General features: G+C 41.1%; 1 pseudogene; it reads left to right on the forward strand.

The window, feature by feature from the left end:
• Positions 1 to 259: 259 nt before the first annotated feature.
• LOC127674519 (40S ribosomal protein S2-like) overlaps positions 260 to 6159 on the forward strand; it is a 36495-nt pseudogene continuing 30595 nt past the window's right edge.

Consider the following 6159-nt stretch of genomic DNA (forward strand, 5'->3'; position numbering starts at 1 on the left):
GGCATGGGAAAAAGACTGAATGCAGGTATCCGAGGTCCCGATGGACCGAGAAATAAGGGGTCTTTTTGGATAAAAAGCAGGTATCCATGGCCCCGATGGGCTAAGGAGAAGGGAAAAAAAAAAGAATAAAAGCAGGTATCCACAGCCCAGATGGGCAAGGTTAGAAGAAGAAAAATAAAAGAATCAAAACGCAGCTACGTATCCAAAGCCCCGTTGGGCATGGAACGGCGCGGAGGACACACAGGTATCCGTGGCCCCGATGGGCAAAAATCTAGAAAGACTCAAAGAAAGGTAAGTCCACCACACACAGGTGCCAACCAAAATGCACAAGGAAATATTCCCCAAAAATGAAAAATTGACTGAAAATATTACAAATATCAAAAAATATAGAGAACGTGTCAAGAAAACCTGACAAGAACATATCAAAACGTCAAAAATCTTATGGACTTTTGATATGTTTTCTTAAATACACCATAAGGCATGGTGGTAGGGGAATTAAAAATGTTCCCCCAAAGCCCCTTAGATGGAGAGAAACCACTGAGGAACCTCACATCCACGGGAAATGAGCAAATATGGCTGCAGCAAGCCGTTGCACGCTTTTAACTAAGCGCGGCGCTGAAGGCGGAGAGACCAGAAGAGGAGTGGCCACTAAGATTGGAAGTCTGACGTTTTATTGGACCTTTGGGTCCAGCTATAATCTAAAAAATTAAAATGAATAAACATGGAGGTATGTAAACTCAGTGACATAATGCGTGGATTTCATATTTTGCGTGATAATGAAGGATTATCCTTATTTTTACAGCTTTTGACAAATACACATAAACGTCAAATAATGTACATTAGGTCACACACCATGTCTATGCAAAATTTCAATATGTCTTATATTTGTACATCCCACCTTGTATCGCTCGGCGTCTTGGAGACTAGAAGTTCTGATGAATTAGTTGGTGCGCTCGAGCGAGCGAGGAAGGGGAAGGGTGGAAATGCTTCACAAGATGGCTCCTCGGTTCCTACATTATCAGAGTACTGGTTGTGACCTATTTGGTGAGCTTACGCTCGAAGTTTTCAATCTTGGACATTTTAATCTTTCTCTGGGAACCTGATGGCTCCAAACCTTGAGACAAAATGCGCTGAAGAACGTTACTCGCTAGCAGTAATGGAAAATAATTCCTAAACGCCAAAGCAAAACCTGGGCGAACGATAGCTCAGAGGTATTGTACTTGCCCCAGAGAAACTGTTCACTTAAAGAACTGTCAAAATTTGGTAACTGACACCGTGAAAACCCACATGAAAGAGATCAGACGCCACTGCGTATTAGAAAATCAAAGGATATGTTACTTTGTTGATTCCCGCTGACAAATAACTCACATTCTATTCTAAGTTCCCTTTAGGTGTCCAATGAATAATAAAGGACACAAGATTGTTTGCTTATGGACAATCAAGGTACCTGCAATTCACTAATCTTACTACCGAGGTGGTTCGGGTAGGGGTGGAAAATCTCCGCTACAAAATAAAGAACCTCCGTTTCAACAAAAGAAAAAGAAATTAACAAGTAAATAAAATGATACACACAGACTGAATAAACCAGCAGGTGGCGGCATGGATCTTCCCAAGACATCGGAAGGCAAACTAGATCGCTCTTCGCGGAAGGATTACAATCTGAACTGAAAACCGAAGGTTACTTTGTTTAAACTTTGGTATCAGAAGAAAGGGTAAAAGAAAACTATTCAGTTTTCTATAATTACAAGAGACCATCTTGTCAGAGTTTGCCTTGCTTCAAGGTAATAATGCTAATATAAAAGTTGGTAAGGCAATCAGGATCAAAGTAACAAGCACACGGGAACGCTCCAAAAGCATCCCAGCGAGTCGGCAAATACAGGGCCATATTCCTGGGGCCGGGGGGGGGGGGGAACCCAAGGGCTGTCTCCACATTTGTATATGGTTTTGTATAAACAACAGCTGTGCAAAGATAAACTTAGAACTTGGGAGGTACTGGTCACAATTTTTGCAAGCCAGCATATCATTTTGTGGGAATGCTAGAGAGAGTCATCAAATAAAAGAGTTGAATTTAGTCTCTGTGTTATACATACTCCCAGTTCTTGCAAACTTCATCATTCTATCCCACAGCATGTACTTCAAAGTATGTTGGGTTTCAGAGACAATTTCTAGTCTCTTCAGAAGGAAGTGTGAAGGGATATGTGTTAAAACTCAGTTCCTGGGCTAGCTAGATGGCTCAGCAGTTAGGAGCGCTGACTGTCCTTCCAGAGAGCCTGAGTTGAATTCCCAGCAACTACGTAGTGGCTCACAACCATCTGTAATGGGATCCGATATCTAACTTCTTCTGCTGTGTCTGATCAGTGACTGACAGTGTACTCTCAATAAATAAATAAATAAATAAACAAACAAACAAATAAATAAATTTTTTTAAAAGCACCTCATTTTCTGAATACTTAACTGGGTAATTCATCACATATTCTTAGCATTAAGATTAAAAATACACCTGTGGTAAGATGGTGTTGAGTTCTCCGTGTAAATTAGAAGAGGAAGGTGGTGATGGGTCAAGAAATAAGTGACAGGACCACTAAAAAGCAGCAAGAAACAAATGGGAGTTAAGAAATAGTCCTCCAATGTGCAGAGTGTAAGAGACTGGAGCGCTTGGTCCGAGATATGAGATCCGATGTCTGCATCAAGCCCCTTTCTTGCAGGCTCAGGCATCTATAAAGAAAAGCAGTCGGAAAGACTGGTAAATGACTTCAAGAAACCCCAATCCAGACACAACGGGACAGGTTTCGTTTTGCTTTTAAGTAAATGAATGTGGAGTTGGATGGGTGGGGAAGAGTTCAAGGAAGGAAAAATGATCAAAATGAATTATATGAAAAATGGGTTTTTTTTAAAAGGAAGAAATGCTCAATGACACGACGGCTCTGTGAGCAGAAAGTTGGAGTCACAACTATAGGTAGATCAGGCTTCCATGGTAACCACATACTACCAGTCTCTACTTCAGGAAATCCATGTTTCTTGCAAGCCTAAGTATGTTGGAAGGGGGATTGATCTGGTATAAAAAGGTTGAAGAAGCACGCCCAACTTCATGAATCAACAGAATATCGTCTAAATTGCATCAAAAAACAGTCTGTGGATTTAGCACTATACTCACCAAAATTCTGATGACATTCTTAACATAGTTTTTAAAAAAAAAAAAAAAAAAAAAAAAAAACGACCAAGGCCGGGCGTGGTGGTGCACGCCTTTAATCCCAGTACTTGGGAGGCAGAAGCAGGCAGATTTCTGAGTTTGAGACCAGCCTGGTCTACAGAGTGAGTTCCAGGACAGCCAGGACTACACAGAGAAACCCTGTCTCAAAAAACCAAAACAAACAAAAACAACTTGATGGTATGGTAGAGAAACCAAAACTCTTGTCTAGTCAATACTGAGCAAAAAGTAATGCTAGAGGTGTCAAATTATTTGACATACATGGTAGCTCATACCTGTGAATTCCAGCCCTTGGGAGTTGGCAGGGGATGATCAGAAAGACCACATAGAGAATTTGAGATCTTACTGAGCCACATGACACCAAGCTTCAAATGAATACACACACAGGCTGTACCACAGCATCCACAAGCTACTGCCACATAGGTAGGCTTGTAACTCAGTGAGAGAGAATACAGGACCTAGAGACATAGCCACCCACTTCTCAACAAAGATACAAACACCATATAATTAAGAGACATACAGCCACTTTGCCAAGTGATTCTTAACATATTGGTACTATCTCACCCTGCACAGAAATCAATCTACCAAAGATGGTGTAAGAAGAATGAATCCCATCGCCTCATATTTTGCCACTAAGCCATCAGGAGGTGGGAGGAGGTGGCACTACTTTAGAAGGATTAGGAAGGAGTTATGTCATTAGGGCTTTGAGGTTTCAGAAGCTCAAGCCAGGACCAGTGGTTGACTTTCTTCTTCCTACCCGTGGATCCAGATGTCAAACTCCAGTTGTGTGCCTGAATGCTGACATGCTCCCCACCATGATGATAATAGACTTAAACCCCAGAAAATATTAGCAAGCCCCTATCTAATGCTTTGTTTTAAAGTGTAGTCAACCAGGTGGAGGTGGTGCATGCCTTTAATCCCCAAACTTAAAAAGTGATCAATTAAGGGGTTAAAGACATGGTTCAGATTACTCTTGAGATGGTTAATATTCCAGGTGGCTGAGTTCAAGATTTATGCTCACACCAGATGGTTCTTTACCGCCCATAATTTCAGTGACAAGGGAACTGAAGATCATGCAGACCTTCCATGTATACCTTCACTGACTTTATAGAAAATAACAAAAGACAATCTATAGCAGCTCATAAACCAAGCATGGGTGCCTGTATTATACCAGCTCTTGAGGTGAAAGCAATGGGATGAATTGTTCAAGGTTGCCCTTGGCTGCACAGTGAGTTTGAGGCTAACCTGGGCTACATAAGACCCTGTTGCCATAGTACTAATGAAAAGTCATTTAAACTATAGACAATGGCTCATGACAATGGCAAGAACTGACAAACAGGGTCATCAAATTGGATTTTTTTTTTCCTACTGTGCCTCAAACTCCCTTGCCAAAGTGTAGGCTTTGACTACATTAAAGGAAACAACTTACAGAATGACAAGTCAGCCTACAGAACGAAAAGAAGGCAAAAAACAACAGAGGAGGAATAAGTAGGGACTTGAAGAGAGGAAAGTGTGCCTCATTGATTAAGAGCACTGGCTCTTCTTTCTTGCAGGAGCCCTGAGTTTGATTCCCAGTGCCCAAAAGCAAGTTCTAGGACATCCTGTCACAAGAGAAAAAAGAAAAATATATCGATGTTTTATTTCATACACAGATAATGGATAATGTTCTATCCAAGAGTTTCTCGGTAGCCTGGTCTAAAGAGTGAGTCCCAGGCACCAAAAAATAGCAACAAAAAAATCTTTTGTAATTGCTCTTCTCTGATGCTAATAACTAGAAGTACTAAAATAAAAATAAAGACTCTGAAATTATCCTGTGGCTTGTTTCTTCTGTGACGTCTGCTTTTATAATTCTAATAAATGGCCTATTTCAAGGCAAATGTTAATGTCTCACTACAACTTTTCTAACTACATTTGTGTCCCTAGTGTCTTTATCCTGATGTGACTACGTTGTATCTACAGTTCACTTCCAAGGTTACGAGTGTAGCATAACTGTGACTCTTTTTTTTTTTTTTTTTTTTTTTTTTTTTTTGGTTTTCTGAGACAGGGTTTCTCTGTGTAGCCCTGGCTGTCCTGGAACTCACTCTGTAGACCAGGCTGGCCTCGAACTCAGAAATCCGCCTGCCTCTGCCTCCCAAGTGCTGGGATTACAGGCGTGCGCCACCAGGCCCAGCTCATAACTGTGACTCTTGAGTGAAGCTGGAGTACTCACACATCATCGAATATTCACAATTTGATGTTACAGTCAGTATGTAAAATAAAAGCATTTTAGTCACTTTTCATTGAGCAATAGATCAGTAACTTGGGAATTTTAAGTCTCCAAAGACTTTCAGTGGACATAGGTCTGGCTACTGGTAGTGCATATCCTCCTGTGAGAGTCACAGCGGGTTTTCTTGCAGCTGCTTTTCTGTACTGCAAGAGGGCCTCAGATGCATGTTTTGCTTGACTTGTTTGATGTTCTGAGCTTTCTGAAAGCAGCATAAATATGAATTACATTTGTGTCTGGTGTCAAGAATAGGGTTAGGACAGAAGATCAGCAGCATGGCCATCACGTTATTACTAGAAATGCATGTTTCTGGTGCTGTTCATTAATCTATGACTAAGGAACAAGTCTTATCTATAAAATTGTTCTATAATTCCAGTATGTGGAAGGTTGAGGCAGAAAGATCAAGACTGTTCAAAGTTATGCTCATCTTCAGCAAGCATGAGATCAGACCCTCTCTTTTGCCAGGCAATGGTGGCATACATCTTTAATCCCAGCACTTCAAGGGTAGAGTTAAGCAGATCTCTTAGCACAAAGCCAGTGTGCTCTACAGAGCAAGTTCCAGGAGATCTAGGGTTACACAGAGAAACCCTGTCTCAAAACTCAAAGACCACCAAAACCAAAGAACAAAAACAAAACACCCTCACAAGTAACAAACGACCTGCGTGTGTGTGTGTGTGTGTGTGTAGTG

Source organism: Apodemus sylvaticus, chromosome X (assembly GCF_947179515.1).
Source record: "Apodemus sylvaticus chromosome X, mApoSyl1.1, whole genome shotgun sequence".
In the NCBI taxonomy this organism is placed as follows: Eukaryota; Metazoa; Chordata; class Mammalia; order Rodentia; family Muridae; genus Apodemus; species Apodemus sylvaticus.